Here is an 18366-nt window from a genome sequence, read left to right as displayed (position 1 = left end):
CAGTGAGTCTCAGATTGTGCACCGTGACATCAAGTATTGCCTGCTATAGAAGCAGTATATTGGTCACACACCCAGAATCTGTAAGGAGTGCTGTGAAATAGTTTCTGGAGATAAAATTGTATTGAGACGATGATAGCAAGACGCACCAACCAGTGTCACGAAATTTTAGTGTGTCACCTCAAACTTTTTTTGAGATAGGGAAAAATAGCCCGAGATATTTCGAATTCCAAACTCACTCCCAGGTGTGCTGTGATCGTAAAAAAAAAAAAAACATTCGGAATCCCTATCATACAGACATACAGACCAGGTGCTCTCAACCCGAGACTATATTGTCCTTTTTGTGGCGAAAAAAAACCTAGGAGCCAGCCAAATTTCGTAGGTGGCAAGGACGGCTTTTTCCTAAAAACGTGTCTCATTATACACCAAAACTCTATTATTTAACTTCTTACAGGAAAAAAAATGATAACATGAATGAAAGGAAAACTATTTGGGAAAAAAGTTTCGTTGAATTAAAATTATTTTAATTATGAATTAGTCACTATTTATTAAAAATTTTAGAATATTTTTATTGACTTTGTACCGTCAATTAGTCAGTTCAAAATTTAGGTACAAAAAATCAAAACTAAAAATTCTACTGCATAATTAGAAGTGCCCTAAAAAACGGACAATGGTAGTAAATAACGGGTAAAATAATGGTTTTTATTCCCGACTTTTCTGGGACTTGATGACCCCCTTTCCCATGTAGGAAAGCAGTTTTTATTAAGAAATCAGAAAATTCTGAGCCATCCCTATATACACTCTGATTTAGCAATCACATATACGAAATTTTAGGCGCCAACACCGATTTTCGAGTCACCACGGAGCCTGGAATTTGTACAGCCCTGGTTATGAGAATAGTTATAAATTCGTTAATCCCTGGTCTAATCAAAAGAATATATATTACACTTTGTTCTGCCACTTTCCATATACAGTCCCTAATATCCCTCCCTTCAATATAATAAACTGAAAGATTCCAGCTCAACTAGGGCCAAGGGAAAAATGAAGTAATTATCTCAAAGCATGCTATACATAAAAAAGGGGGACTCCTAATCAACACCTGAGCTGGAAAGATGATTTAATTAAAGAGAAGGGAAGGAAAAAAGCCAGTATACACAAGTTAATAAGATATATTTTTATGATAGATTGCCTTTCCGTCCCCCCCAAATTCTTTTCTTTACAAGCCTCTCACATTGTTGCATCAACAGGGAATAATAAGCGCTCCATCAAATGAAGTCATACGCGTATATACATATACAGTATACACACACACAAAAAAAATCATCTCTCGAGTAAAAAGAGGAAATATTGGAGGGTACTTTATAAGTTATATATAAAAGAATTAATGCGATGACTAAATTGGAATTAATGAACAGCACGGAAGTTTTTCGACCAGGGCTCTCTCCCCCAGTGTGAGCTCTGGGATAGAACAACCAATGAAATTGAGATTTTCTCGTGTATTGATTTCTGCCTACGAAAAATAATGTAGAGCGGAGTTTTCGTATGAATATATAGGCTATGTGTGTAACTATGAGTACGCAAACTCTTTGGCTTCGCGGGACACATTTCGCCTAGGATCACTTTTTATGAACAATATGAAAGCTAAAGATAAAAGTTAAAAATAACTTGATTACACCAATAAATGCTCAATTACTTCTTGGAGAGCAGTATAACAGACGAATCATTTCTTGGAGGGCCGCATAAAAACTGAATTACAGTACATCCCACTTACAACGTTTTCCTGCTTAGTACGACTTATTTTCGTGGTCCCACGTCTTAGCATATTAATAATCATCTAGATTTCCCGTTCAAAGCTTTCTCCCGCTTACAACGTTTTCCCATGAAGGAGTGTTGTTGTTGTTGTTGTTGTTTTTTTTTTTTTTTTTTTTTTTTTTTTTTTTTTTTTTTTTTTTTTTTTTTTTTATAAAGCCGAATTACTTCTTGGAAGGTAATTCAAAAGCTGAATTACTTCACATAAAGTCAAACTACTAAGAAGAACTACTATAAAAGCTTAACTACTAAGTATAAAGCCGTATAAAAAATGTATTTACTTCGCAGAAAGCAGTATAAAATCTGAATTACTTCTTGGAAGCCCGTAAACAAAACAATCACTCATTGAAGGGCCGTATAAAAGTAGAATTGCTTCTTTTTTCAAGTCTGTATGAAAAAGTGTAGAATAGAATAACTTCTTCGAAGTCCGCGTAAGAAGGAAAAGCACACACAAACCCAATTTAAATGTCTATAAATTACTATAAAAGTGGATAGGCGCGAAGGACGGTGTTTGTGAATAACCATAACATACACACAACTAAATCAATTCGAACCAATACGCTTATAAGTCACCACACTCTTGCAGTCTGACCAGGGATGAAACACCGGCGATGAGCTGGTTTAAGGTAGTTCATTTTTGGACCAGCCTTTGGTAAGTACGGCGGATAAGGAGCTTACGTACAGTAGTAGCAGTCTGCATATAGTAATTCTATGTGTTTTGCTTATTCAATTAATACTCACACGAGATTGGTAGTTCGAACTTACCTATAACGTAGGAAGCAGCAGCGAGACGCAGAGAAGAAAAATAGAATCGGTGCTCGTGAGTGTGCGAATGAGAAACCCGCAACCTTCGTCTTCAGTCTATAAATGATAAAAAGGAAAAAAAAATTAAATACAATATTTATAGAGAAACCTGGTATTCAAATTTGATATACAATTTTTTATATTATATATAAAATATTTATTTAATTTGCAATATACAAATTTGCTATACATATTTGAACAATATACAAATTTGATATACACAGTATTGATCAATTGCAAAATTTTCAAAATGCCAAACTCAAAACAAAAATCAGTAACAAACATTCCACAAAACATCAGAGAAGCAGTAAGAATTGGATTGAGTGTTGTTGGTGGTTCTAAACTCCAAGTGAAAAATTTCGAGGAAAGATGGAAACAACTGAAATATATGTGCTCTCCCATAATCGGGAAACGTTACTAGATGCTTCACAAGGGTAGTTGTCAGTGTTATAGGGATTTCGAAAGCCATGGCGTCCGAAATACCAGTAGTGCATATGCAATTCGAGGGAAGAATCATAAATCATCATTCATCAATTCACCAGAATCATCCATTCCGATGATTCGGGCATTTCGTACATCGCCCTATGGAGATAAGAACTTTTCGAACCAAAGGGGAGGAGGGGGGGGGGGAAAATTCACCGAGGATGTATATGGTAAGCGTGAAAGAGGCAAATGTCCACCGCCACCCTTCCGCCTATACCAATAATACCATTTTTCTACTGAACAAGGGGGAGACGACAGCCACCGCCCCCTCTGTATCCGCCTGTGCCTAGAGCGTCAAAAATGATTTTTCCCCTATTTTTTCCCCTTCCACTTCAGATGTGGCGCCTCTCCTCAAGCGGCACTCCATGCAGTCGCATGAGTCGCACGGCTCGAGAGCCTCACCTGGCTTATTCAGTGGTGTGACTCAAATTCTTCGGAACTGCATGCATCATGGCCCTCACAGTGCTCCAGCCTGGGACGATTCCTATCACCACGTAACTTATACCATACATTTCATCGCATTTCGGAAGGTGACAGAATCGGCATCCAAACCCCCCTCCCATGTCAGCTACGGACTTGGTTGTGGGTCTGGTGCGAATTTCAACGAGTTATTTCAAACTAGAAGAGCAGAGCTGTCATCAATTAACATTAACCTTAGATTCTTCCCAATCGATACCACAGTGACGGGCAAGGTTGGCCTCGTGACAATGAGATTTGGTACTATGGTTTTCTGGGGTTTTTTTCGAGAATAACAATGTAAATTTGTGTACGTAGGTACTTCGTGTTAGTTAACGGCTCCTCCCAGGATATCACCTGTTCCTCGGGCCCCATGTGCTTAATTTTATTCAATTTCTTTTTAAATCAGTTATATATAGATTTTTTAAAAATGAGGTTTAAAAGAGTAAATTGTCTCACCAAATTTTTTTCACAAATGTAGTACTTTTTATAGGTACGCACATCAAAAAAGACAAAGATACTCAACTACAAACCATTTGAAGTCGTGCCGAAAGAAACCCCCACAACCAAAAAATAAGCTCGTATCTTCTTATTTTCGAAAGAACGACTTCAAGAAATGGTGCGTAAAAGGGAAAAAGTCCCACGTGGTACAAAAGAAAAAAAATGGTCATAAAAGAGAAGCTCTTTTCTTTGAGTGGACACACACACACACAAAAAGTACGGTACTATGTTTCACCAGAAGTAAGAACAATTCCCCAAAGAGGACCACACAAGACACAGAGGAAAACATAACAAAACTTTAAAGGTCGGCAAAAATAGGCACTTTTCCCGGGAGAAGTATCTACAGAGAGAGAGAGAGATGATCGCACATCGAACGATCCAAAAACTACACGGGGACTCATCCAACAGCATCAGACCACAGAGAGAGTGAAACTATTGACTTTCCAGGGAGGTTGGACTTTTTTTTTTCGGGCTGTGATCCAAGTGGTTCACCATCTTACAGCGTAACCAGCAAAAATATTAGTGGATGATTTATTTTCTCCCATCTTTGACTGAGGTTTGGGGAAGTCGGAAAAGAACTCGGAAGCACGTCCTTCACTCATACATAAAACAAAACAAATTCGTACATAAAACAAAAAATGCAGAGACGAAATGAACCCCCCTTTCGCTTGAGATTTGTCCTAAAAGAGTTGTAACAAAACTGTTAGGTCTCTGGAAAACCATTTCAAAGACTTGAAAGCGCGTGATATTAATCGATAAGTATGTGTATGTTATGGTAAATGTGATAAATCCGTTATTATACGTAATCACCGATCATGCCTAATCGCCGAGCATTTTGGTAAGTTTGATAAATTTTCCTCGATTAATCACTTTTACTTAGTGAAGGAAATTATTTCAGAATTGATGAAAATGCAGAATAAATGACAGAAATTATTTCAGAATTGATGAAAATTCAGAATAAATGAAAGAAATAATTTGCATAATTTAAATAATTCAGAAATTATGAAAGTTCAGAATTTATTAAAAGGGAATTTCAGAATTGGTGGAAATTCAGAATTCGCAAATAATTTCAGAATTATTTCCTTCTAGATGAAAATGCAGAATCTATGGAAAAAATTGTTACCGTGAGTGCGGGGAACGGTGCGACCGCACTTGTCGCATACCCCCCAAAGGCGGCTATGCTACATTATGTTGAATATGGTTTTCGCATAGGAGGACATTGCCATATACCAATTTTCAAAACGGAGATACGAGTTAAAATTGAAAATACTGTAAGCTTTCTATAGCAATATCTCGAAACAATGTAAACGAGAGAGAGAGGGGAAGCATGTTAACCATCTACCTACCTGCACAGGTTATGAGAACGGAGCACAGTAATAACTATTGGCCGTTAACCGCTTCTGTGCGTGAAGCGGTATCGCTGCCCGTGACAAATGCGCCGGAAGCACGCAATGGTGCAGGTGCTACCAACCAGCTCGGGCGAGACGAAGACGACGTCCTACAATAAATACTACGGTTCAAAATACAAGGCTACTTGCCTGCTCGCTCTTCCTGAATCACCGGAAAGGCCCGCAAATATCCACTCGGGAATTGGCGAGTTTTTCTCCTTGGGAAAAATTAACGCATCGTTGCCACACGCGGATCGGAAAAATTTTTCCGGAACTTTGAAACATTTTAGAAAACTTCGACCGAACACGGATAGTTTTACGAGGGAGAAGCCGTTCCGTAAAATTCACATTTAATGCCTTTAAATTCACGCCCACGTTAAACAGAAACTGTAATCGATGTTTGAACGGGAAACTGCTTCGAGCAACCAAAAATAACCGTAACTGATAAGAATTTATCGGAAACGTTTTCTTCAACAATTGTCTTCTAGGGGAAAACAACTTATATCGACCAGCGATGACGTTTAATGGTGCTGTTTTTGAAACAATACTACTAACTTCTGAAAACAAGACAATTTTTTAACAACAGACACAACAACGTGGTTTTTTTTTTCTACAACGCTTATCGCAGACGTAACGATGAATATTGTCAACAATGCTTACCGCAGACACAACGAAGAATTTTAACAATGCTTCATCAGACACGACAAGAAATTTAATCAATAATACAATTGTTTCCAACAACGCTAACTGTAAACATGACAACGAATTCAATGCTTACAGCAGACACAAAGAAGAATTTTTCAAAAATGCTTGCTGCAGACACAACATCGAAATTTTTCAACGGAAGCGACAATGAATTTTTTCCAACAACGCTTATTGCAGAGACTACAAAGCATTTTTCAATAACGCTCCCTGCAGACATGGCGAAGGATTTTTTCTTCAATACTTTATCAGACGCGAAAATGAATCGTTTTTAACAATGCTTACTGCAGACACAACGAAGAATTTTTCAACAATGTTTTTGCCGACACAACAGTAAATGCTCATTACAATGAACTCAGCAATTAACTTTTTCGGGTGAAATTGTTCTATTTTATTAGGATAATGATTGCATGTGTACAAACTATAGTTACTGTACAATTCACTTCATGATCGAAGCTGGAAAATATTATAGCCGTTATTCGAAGCTTGAATCAGTAAATAATCAACAAGACCAAGCGTTCTATAATTCAGAATATCATTTCGAGATGATTTTTCTTCTTCAGCTTTCTGGGAAATATAAGGGCGGGGCGGCTAGGCCAGGATTTCAGGAAGATTACCTGGATAGGACTTCTAGTTAAATACGATCATTTTATCTAATCGGTTAAAACACAGATACAAAACAGTTCACGGATAATCTCGCTTGTGAGCCCCGAACAATAATAATTGTTACATGTTTGTCGGTACAAATAATAACTAGAGGAAAGAAAAGAAATACATATATATGAAACAAAAATAAATAAATAAGGGGGGAAACGGGAATGGAGTGGATAGACTTGAAGAAAATCAGCATTTAGCGACGTATATGACACGAAAGATCAGAGTCGCAACTAGGAGGGAGCAGGCGGGTCTTGTGCCCCGGCGCTGGACACGAGGGGGAGCAAATTTCATTCTGCAACCTCTCCTACAACATTACAAGGGGGCGTCAGAATGCGCGCTAGCCCCGGGTGACCAAGCATCTAGTTGCGGCCCTGCGAAAGATTACATGGCAATATCGAATGTATAATTACAATTATTGAGTTAATAAACATGATTTTAAATTAAAAAAAAAAAAGATGTGCATGAAAAGTGTTTAATTATTAACAGCGGAAGTAAATTAAATATTTTGGGAGCTAAATAAAAGAAATTTTTTTGAAAACGAGTTTTATTTGGCTTTGATACCTGTATAGTATGACAACTAAATTGTATTTTAGATCTATGCAACCAACTTCAGATTGAGATGATCACTTTTACAAAACATCTTTAAACATTTACAAACATACAAAGGTTTTCGGTAGAACACGAATTGAAAATTGGATATGTGTGAGTGAGTCTATTTTTATTCACAATAATACGGATGAAGGATTTCTGTGACAAAAGTCACCCTCCTCTATTGATTTCCTAGTGAATTTAAAGCATGAAACAAAAATAAAACGCAGTCGATCCGCGGATACCCAGGCTAGGGTCACGCCAGCCTATCCATTGTGGGAGGCCACAATATCAAAATATATATTTTTTTCTTTGTCATCAGCCACACAACGAAACAGTAATTAAAACATGAAACCGAAATACATTCTAGATCTTTTAGAACATTTTTTTCTTAAAAATCGAGATTTCTATTACCAACTGATATCTTTCTTTAATATTCTTACATCAATCAACAAGTCATCTCAAATATCGATTAAATAATAAAACTTTTCTTTCATTAAATAATTAAACTTTTCTTTCACCTTTCCTGAAATTCCCGAGAGCCATCTCTCGTATATAAATTCCTAATCTTCTCGAAAGAATGAAATGAAACTCAATTCCATATGTCAAAGCTCCAAATAGACTCCATGACATATGGAAATCAGACCGGGAAAAAGAAAATCTACAAGAAACTCTTGGGTTTCTCCTCTGATTTCTCGAGCACCAAATACAGCAAAAATCACTCCAAGTAGGAAAAAAAAACACACACACACACATAAATTTTTAAATTGTTATAATCTCCGAAGTTTTTAGAGAGAACACAGAGATTTTCTTTCTGGGGTATACCGAGGCAGACAAAAAGAGCGAACAAAAACATTTTTCCATGGCTTTGATGCGTTTCGATTTTCAAGAGGAAAATGATTGGGAGGGCCGTCCACATTTAATTGCTTTGCGAAAGTAATTGAGACAGTTTACATGTTCGCCTGGAGCGGAAATTTCCTTCGCCTCTTAATGAACGGATCACTTCACTCTAACGGATAAAAAGAATTGAAAACTGACTCTCTGGAGAAAAACAAACAAAAAATATAACGATCGTTACTTCTAAACAGAAAAATTTTCTTGGAACCATCGAAACACGATTACCAAGAAAATTTGCACCGCTAATCAATAAGAAGTTCAATCGTTTTAAACTGCACTAGAAATAAAACTTCACCATTCAAATTCCCTTGTTTGAATCGCCGATCGAATTTTGATCCGGGGAGTGATAAATCCCAGGCGCCAAGACGCCATGGCGACTACAAGATTGGTATTCACGCCTAAGCTTCAGCATATGTGAATACTAGAATACTAAATTGGGGGCATGTTACTGAAGAAACAGAAAATTTTCAGATTTTATGTCAGCACGTTTTTTCCCTAATACGGAAGGACCAATATCTAGCCCCGGGAAAGTCGCAAAATGTAGCCCAAACAGGATACGCCGATTTAAATCATGATTAAAATCACTTGATTTTTTTTAATCATTGATTTAAATCACAAAATTTAAATTTTGTTTCTTCTTTACATAAATTCAATGATAGTGAAGTAAATGTAACCTGGTATGGTTTGTATGTTACTGATATGTGATTAAAAGAAGGCAGAAGATCTTTGGGATAAATATAGACTTGAATTAATCCCTAAAGTGCAGAAAGAAAGCAGCTCTATTTCTAGATTTCGAGCATGGAAAACATTGAAGAAAAATAGAGATAAACTTAGCTAAACTTCATTATATTCATTGCATTAATTGCCCTAATTGCTAATAATAATAGATATTGTGCCAACATCATTGGGCTTTCGACTTTACTTTTCGTATTATAATTTTGTTTGCTCGTTTTTTTTACCAAAACCCATTAAATCCGTGAAAGAATAAAAATGTGCAAACTATCTAAGCAACATCATGCAAGTTGAAAACACATCCATTCATTGTGCAAGAAACAATCTTGTGAATAGAATTTGTTTTGTTTAGATTATGGTGAATGGCTCTTTGGTTGTACATGGAGTGAATTGAGATGTCTGCAGCAGATGTGTGATATTGAGATGCCACCACTCATTCGCTTTAATGGGGGGGGGGGGGGGGGGTTCATGAATAAGAACACTTTTCTCTACAAAAAAAGGTTAATCTATGAAGTTAATTTGTGCTCAATGACCTTTCATGTTGCATAAACACAGATTTTTGGTGTTCGTATTTTTTGCTTTTAGTTCCTTTGTTGTTTATTCATTAGCGTTTAATTAAATTCGAGCGATTAGGAGAAAAAAAACCAGGTGATATGAAAATATGCATTTTCAATTATTAACAAGATCTGTTTCGATTAATAAGCAGTCGGTTAATTAAATCATAATTTTTTTCTTTAAAAATCGTAAAAATCGTTTAAAATATTTTTGGGGGGGGAAAAATAAAGTTTCTTGTTTGAATTGTTGATCGAAGTTTGATAAGAGGGATTGGTTGAATAATCGCAAACGCCAGCTTACCATTGCATCTAAAGATTTGTATTGGAGCCTAAACTTTTCAATATGTGAATACCTAATTGGAGGCTGAAGACATCACAAAAGAGAAATTTAATCAAAAACGAAAAAAAAAAGGAATAAATGAAAATAAATCAAAAATAAAATGAAGATAAAGTCAAAAATTAAATAAAAATAGAATCAGAAATTAAATCAAAGAGAATGAAGAAGGCTATCAAAGAAAGATAATCTCAAATTAAAATCAACAACAGAATCAAAAAACTAAATCAGAAAGATAATTGGAAATTAAAAAAATGAAGAATCAGAAACTACATTAATCAAAAATAGAGCCGAAACTAAATCAAAAAATAGATCACAACAAGATAATGAAAAATAGAATGAAAATATTACATTAAAAAAATATCAAAAAGAGATAAGCAAAAACAAAATAAAAAAATTAGACTTGAATATTAAATCAAAAATAGAGTGAAATATTAAATCTATTAAGTATTAAATATTAAATCTTAAAATAGAATCAAAAATTATGTAAAAAATAGAATCGTACCTTCATATGCTGTTTTGAACAATTCAAAAGACGTACCTTTTTCGTCCGTCGGGGGTAGGGGCAAAGAGAATCTCTTCCAGAAAAAACTGACAACCACCTGATTTGCATAAGAAAATGCCCTCTAACTGCGAATTTAGTAACTAATTTGTTTTTTCTTTCAATAAGTTTCATGGCTTTCTGAGGAACAGTTACAGCCGTAGACAGCTCGGAAAAAGGAAACTTCAATCATAGAAGCCCATTATATAAAAACATAGCTCCTACACTATTTATACTGTACCACATTTTACCGTTAATGCTTGACAAATATTGCTTTTTAGAAAGGGAAATTAATCATTGCCCACCTATTGAACATAAGGGCACATAAAAAGAACCCCAAAATGAGTATTGCGATATTACGCTCTCAATGAGAGATCAAGGATCAAGAATTGATGACGACGATAAAATCGATCAAAACGGGAGAAAGGAGATATAATTGAAAAGGAACCATGTATAATAGGTTACAGGAGCGCACTACAGTACATAATACACAATGGGAGGGATTGTATTCGCTTTACATGTACGTGAGAGAAGCCGTACATTACTGGGGGATGGATTTGAATGGGCAGCGTGTCTCTCTCGCCTTGGCCCTCTTCCCATACACATCTGTCGGTTCACAATATATTATATTATTATATTATCATAAATTTTCTCTCCTACCGATATGTATAGGATGACTTACGGAGAGATTTATTATTCTCATCTACGCGAGCGTATTAGCAGAGGGCTACTCTCTACGTTGCATGTTACAGTAAAACCTCTCTTTTACGGACACTGGTGGGACAAAAAAATTTGTCCGTAAAAGAGGGGGGTGACCGTTAATCAGGAGTTTGAAAAACATAATTTTGTTATACAAAGGGGAAGTTATTATCTGGACTATTAGTTATTATCTGGAAGTTATTATCTTAAAAAGTGGGTAACCGTTGATCAGTGGCTTGAAAAGTATACTTGTACTGTACACAGGAAAATATTATTTGGTCGTAAAAGAAGAGCGATCGCATCTGAGGGGTGTCCGTTAAGAGGGGATTTTACTGCAATTCAATAAAAATTTATTCAAAATAAAGGAAACTTCAGTTCATGAGATGAAATTTTGGAACTTTCAAATTTAAATTTTAAAATTTAATTTTCAATAAAATTGAGTCCATGAAATTTCAAACTTTTGATTAATTTCACGAACAATTTTCTTTATTTTGAATCAATTTTTATCCAATTACAATGATGTCATGGTATTTTATCTTGAGTGCAAGCTGTTTTTGATTCATTTTACTGAAAATTTACATAAAATTAAGTATATTTAAGATATGTGAAACTTTTTACCAGCATAGGATAGCACATACAATCAAGACTATGTGTAAAAAATTTGAAATAAAACAATGGTTAAATACTATTTTTAATGATATTTCTATTAGAACACATGGTTTTTCACCATGTTAAAGATATTAAGTCCCAGACAAGTCAAAGAATAAACTACTTTGGGCCAATTTTGTTGGGGGGAAAAATGTTCGGCGAGTATGAAATTTTGCTGGCACCTACTTTCCCCTCCCCCTGATTTGTCTAGCCCTGTCACATACCGTAACGAGGTATACAATTCCATGTATGTATTCATGTTCAAATTTGCGGCAGTGCCGAAGACGCAGCCCTACCCAATTTTCGTCAATCGATACCCATTAGAATAAATTCTCATAAAAAACTTTCTTTGAAAAAAAGTTATAATGAGGAAGTTGAAATGAAAGGATTTACTAGAACTACTTGGCGGCTTAATCATCATCACGAGCAAAACTAAACCGCAGAAATAATTCTCTCCGTGGATTTTAAAAAAAAAGAGCATCTTCATCTCAATCTTCAAAGACCGCAGAATTTCGAAATATTCTGAATAAGAGCCTTTGGAAAAAAAGAACGTAAATTGACGTTCCTAATTCGGGCACGTGCAAACGCGTGACCGGACGCAAATTACTTATTCAAATTACTCGCCAAGGACTGTCGTTAAAAATAAACAAAATAATATTTATTTTTATTGTCAATTCGTGTGATGGATGCGCATCCATCACACGAATGTCACCTCCGCTGTTTATTATTCAAATGGCCATCGATGTCGTCATGTAAAAACGAAAATTGCGCACGTCAAACATGGCAAAATAGAAGTTACTTTTGTTTTGTTTTTTTTGAGGTGAAAGACCGAATGACATTGAGAGAGAGACAAAACTACGATTAAGGCCGAAACGGTAACGCGTTACAATACTTGGTTCACCATTACCAGCACACAGGAAAAAAAGGAAAAATATAATATCGATTCGAAGAGGAAAAATGATATTATCGAACGGAAAAAAAGGAGTTGGTTTTACGGCAGCTGTTGTGAGTTCAGGGCACTTCTACCGGCATCATTTATGAATTTCGGAGTTAACGCTCTTACAGCATACAAAACTCGTACATAAGGAAAGTACAAAAAAAAAGAAAACCTTTTCAGTGCTTACATTTGTTTGCGTGAGACTGAACTTTATCGTGTAAAAGTGTGGTGCATACGTGGTTATTCCCACAAAAAAAAATGCGTACTAAACCATTATGTACAGTGAACTCTTCATTATCCGCCGACACACCTTCCTTCTACTACACGCGCGTGCAAAATTAAGGAATAACTGACAATACCTAGGCCAGTGTTTCTGAAAGTGTGCGTCGCGGCTCCTAGGGGCGTCGCAGCGAGCTTGAGATATTGATGTATGTGCCTATTTATGCTTTGAAGTGGTTCTTTCATAAGTGAAAATATCTACTAAACTATTCTGGGGAGCCGCTGACGAACCACGAATTGGGCAAAGAAGCCGTGGGTGACTAAAGTTTGAGAACCACTGACCTCATCATCATCATCATAGTACCGGCAACAACCCAGACCTATCACTGGTAACCTATCAAGGTGATTTCACACGGAATTTTTTTAATTATTTGCCATAAATACCCTTAAAAATACCATATGAGGGACCATGTTCATTAATAGGATCCCTCCGTTTCCTTCTGAGATGGAGATATAGCAACTTTTTAACCGTCTTTTGTCCATAATTTACAATTTTATACAATAAAACTTGCCAACGACGGCCACTGACGGGACCAAAATTATAAGCCGTTCTGTTCATTACGAATATTTAATTGACTACATACTTTAATAAAGTTTAAATTTAATTAAAAATTTTAAATTTTTTCTTTTTAAATACTTGAAATTATTTAAAAAATATAAATATTTAAAATTATTTTAAATATTTATTATTTTTTTAAATTTTTAATCTAAATTTTTTTAAACTTTAAAAAAAATACATTTATTAAACAACGCTATCCACGTACGGTGTTCACTCAGGGCCGGATTAAGACGTTTGAAGGCCCAAAGATCTTTATATATTTTTGGTGGTTCTCCGATACCTACAAGTATATTTTACTCGATATTCGGTCTATAAACTAAAAAAAAAAAAGTGAAATTTTATATTTCAGAAGTGAGACTAATCTAAGGATGGGATTTCACTTTAAAAGTTTTATGAAAGTTATTTCATAAAACTTGAAAAAAGCTACCAATAAATTTATCGATTGCAGAGCAAATGCAACCGATCAGCTTATTGGTTGCATTTTTAAAAAAATTATAAAATTTTTATAGTGTAATCCGGGCTTAAGGCCGGGATCACATTATAAAGTTTTATAAAAGATCTTTTATCAAAGTTGCAAAAATTCAACCAATAGGCGCATCGGTTGCATTCAAGCAAATATCAACCGGTGATCTTATTGGTTGAATTTTTCACGTTTTATAAAAAAAAAGCTTTTACAAAACTTTAATAGTGTAATCCCGGCCTAAGGCTGGTCTTGCCCTATAAAACTTTGATTAAATATTCTTTTATAAAACTTGAAAAATGTAACAAATAAATACAACTGTTACATTCGAGCGAACTTAACTGATCTGCTTATTGGTTGCATTTTTCAAGTTTTATAAACAAACTTTTATAGTGTAATCCCGGCCTAAGACAGAATTGTAATGAGAATATTTCTAAACAGACATTTTGAAAGTCTCCATCTCCCTCCCCTCTTTTTCCGACATACCCATATTCTATGGGGCTCTTGATTAAACCACCAAAGAATGGCTCTAGGCTGCCTATGGGCACTGAATTAGGGATGAAGGAGAAAAATAATTACAAAAATTGCGAAAAAATAGTTTTTATGCAGGAATTTTAAACTAAAGATGCGGGCACACACACACCTTGCGAGCACTCACAGTGCTCGTGTGAAAGGGTATGCGGACCCGCATCCGCTCCGTGTGAAAGGGGCCTAACTCAAGACGCATTGGCCCATCCATTAAGACGCCACTGAGTTATAAGCGCGTATAAAAAATTGTCACCAGGGTGCTCCTACTTTTTGATGAGGAGGGCACAGACGGTGCTCACGACTCGAAAAGGGTTGAAAACCCCTGTTGTGGAGTGCCCTATACCAACTAGTGAGACAAAAAGATCCAGGAAATGCATAGCGTCCACGTCTACGTAGTTGTTGAATCAGCAAAACATGTGGTGATGAATAGGAGGAGGGGGGGGGGGAAATAGAAAAAGCAGGCCTCATCATCATCGTCGTCTCATATAAGTTGGCGTTGGTAAATGGACTGACTCAACATCTTTTGCTTGCTGCTCTAACAAAAGACAATTTTTTTTTTCATGACTAATAAACCAAAAAGGGGGAAATATGTAATATCATCATCAGAGACGTATCGGCGCCAACCCACGTGGCGCCCACCATCAAACGGCGAGGAAGAAACAGCAGGTTGGCAGTGAGTTAGCATTACCAGAAAATACCCGATTTCAGAGGGTTAAAATTGCATACACATTCTTTTTTTTTGCATGAGACAATGATTGAATATGCGTTCACATTAATGGGAAGTAGAGCGGAATAAACGCCCCTTCCCCCATACGCACGCTGTAATACTCACGGATGATGGCATGAATCTTGTATGCACGTTCAGGTGCATGCAGAACATTTTTGTCTCCATCTTCGAAACATACAGCTTCAACATAACGGGGACTATTTCACCCCATTTGAAACCTTATTCTAAATTCGCCGTCAATCCTGTAGCTCAGTGATTCGCCGCTGTGGTGGTCGAGTGGTCATAGTGACGGACTCGCACTGGGTTCGAGCCCCTCCGTCACCACAGTGGTGGTCGGCTGAAGTTGGTTTTCTGTGGTTCCCAACTTCGAGGCGCAAATGCGAGCCGATCTCCCCGTTAAAAAGTCTCGCCACAGAGAGCAACAGTCCTACAAACAGTACAAATATTCAGTCATTATACTTCACTCACTTCACTTCAGAGATATAGATGGCAGCACTAAAAAATCATACACAACACTAGATACGCACTCAGACTGTTAGGCGTGCCGCAACATGTATCTTACATGTTCTGGAACTGAGCCGCGATGATCTATACATATGAGCTCATAATGACATTTGCTCGCAATATGTATTGTATATATTAATGTTTATGTGCATCAATTATATAAAAAGGGAAATGTATATTATGTAAATAATAGCGTATATTTTATAAATATATTATGTAAATAAATGTGAACGCCCAGCACACTGTGAACGGAGGCTGAGTGTGATTATTCCCGTCGCACTTTCATAGTATTGACCTTGAATATTTGTATGAGCTGATGGTTATATTTGTTCCCAATATGTATTACCTTCATAGTAATGTTTATGTACATTTAGAATGGTATAAAAAGGGGGAAATTTTTGTAATGTGAATAATATGTATGAGTAAAATTCAAATATGAATGCCCAGCACTGTGAACGGAGGCTGGCTCTGTTTGATTGTTCCCGTCGCAGTGGTGGCTCCGTGTGTTTTCTGTGTGTGAGTGTATTGCATATTCCATAAAAGGAAAGGGAAACAAAACTGCCCAGCATTAGACGGAGGCTTTGTTTCTTCGTTTCACGTCACAGTGGAGGCGCTGTGTATATATTTTGTATACATTGTGATTTAGACCATTCTCAAACCTCTCCCACTTCAACATGCCAACTTTTTCTTACTTGCCCACAATTTTTTTCCCACACTTCTTTTGAAATCCCAGGCTGCGGTCTCCGGCCCTTATGTGCCACTGGGCGCACGTGAAATTTCTCTCCCTAGTCATTGGATTCAGCTACACATTTTAGTCAAATGGCTTGTACGTTGCATCGAGTTGATGGCTGTATGGGGAGAACGACGCGAGTGATTCGATACTTGCGATCAAGGGGAGTCACCAATATAAATCTTTGCAAACTTTTCCGACACAACTCTGCCTCTTTTCAGGTAACGGAATTAAGGTGCTTTGCATCAGTCCGGGGTTGTGAGCGTTCTATCTATCTATCTATACCTATGCCGCGAAACACTCAAGGATCTGGGAATACGCTGCGAGCCACTCGACTGATGTGGAACTGCACCGCGGGGTGTCACTTTAAGCGGTAATGACGAGATATCTCGTCTCCATAAAAGCCTCTTATTTTAACATTGACTAGCCCAGATATTTTGTAAAGTTGATTTTTAAATGGATAACTTTTCTATACCCCTTAGTTTGCACCTGCTGAAAATCGGAAGTAAGCCAACCTCATTATTTTTAAAAAGATATGGCATTTCGAAGGGAGGAAGAAGGGTTAGTCATTTCTAATTGCCGCTTAAAGGGTTAAGATAACTGTAAAAGTGCCGCTGGCTATTTAAGTGATCTGGGAATGTCACGGATCATCACCTACCACCCGCGGTGCTGTTCCACAAGTGATGTGGAACTGCACCGCGGATGACAGGTGATCTGAAAATGTACCGCGGATGACAGGTGATCTGAAAATGTACCGCTTAGTTCACTTTTACAAAATTAGGTACGATATGACGGGCCACATCAGGTCACTCCGAGGGTCACATTTGGCCCGCGGACCGGGGGGGGGGGGGTTGAGCATGGATGGTTAACATTTCAAAGTTGCCCCAAAACAGTTCTTCCTTCAAAGTGGTTCGAAAAATCCAAAAGGTTGGAGACTCCCCAGGATTAAAAGAAGAAAGAATCTCACGCGAAAACACGATAAAAAATGCATGGTTTTTTTCGAATTAAAACATAGTTAATTGCCAAGATTTTCTCTTTGTTTTTATCAAGATGGATTTTCTTCTTCCTTTAATTTCGCGCAGTTTCTTTCATCTCGTGTGTTTTCTTTTCCAATAATATTGTTATATTCGTTCTTCTTTCATCTGCCGTAAGAACACACAGAGCCTCGAAAAACAATTAAAAGCACAAACCGCATGAGAGATATTCTTCCAGTAATAAGAACACGTGTACGCAATTATTTTTCTCTCATCCAACCACACGGAAACCGTGGTTATTATCATTATAATTATACACGCAAAATAAACATCCAAACAAATATTAAATACAGCGAGATCGTTTCATATACATAATGGAATGGGATATATTCCGACAAGTATATTATGCAACCGCTACGAAAATTTCTAACAGATGGGGGAAAATATTTGTGCAATTATATTCACCGGTGAAGATAAACTAGAAAAAGTTAATTAATTCCAAATATGCAAAATCGAATACAATACCTGATACTATCCCCACCGCTTAATGTGATCACATTTGGAGTTGGGGGTGTTTGATAACAATAACCGAATGATAACTATATCCGAAAAAGTTCCGTTTGCAAGTAGAGTAACCATAAATCCTGTCTGGTCGAATAGAACGTATGGTAAACGGGTATTGGTAAAACGGGGCAACTGCAAAATGTTCAACAAAAAATCGTTTCATTTTTTTGTTATTATTATTATTATATTCTAAAACGGGGCTTTCTTCCCCCTTTGAACGTAAGTCCTGCATTTTTGAGGTGTTTTAGAATGGAATTGTCTAATGCATATCACAATTTCTGATATATTTTATAATGTACACATTACGTTTACTG

The 18366-nt window shown here is 36.6% G+C and overlaps 1 protein-coding gene across 1 annotated transcript in view; it reads right to left on the bottom strand.

Annotated features, from left to right (window-relative positions):
* LOC149071111 (neuroglian-like) overlaps positions 1–18366 on the bottom strand; it is a 195844-nt gene that overhangs the window by 102210 nt on the left and 75268 nt on the right. Inside the window, exon 3 of the mRNA XM_089248261.1 lies at positions 2572–2667. The gene's annotated coding sequence lies outside the window, so the exon portion shown is untranslated. The remainder of the gene's footprint in view (positions 1–2571; positions 2668–18366) is intronic.

The sequence above is a fragment of the Pholcus phalangioides genome, unplaced genomic scaffold (assembly GCF_987345545.1).
Source record: "Pholcus phalangioides strain wild (caught in Gottingen) unplaced genomic scaffold, Ppha-v1.0 ptg000019l_1, whole genome shotgun sequence".
In the NCBI taxonomy this organism is placed as follows: Eukaryota; Metazoa; Arthropoda; class Arachnida; order Araneae; family Pholcidae; genus Pholcus; species Pholcus phalangioides.
Note: the sequence above shows the minus strand (reverse complement) of the source record. Positions and strands in the feature narration are given on the sequence as shown.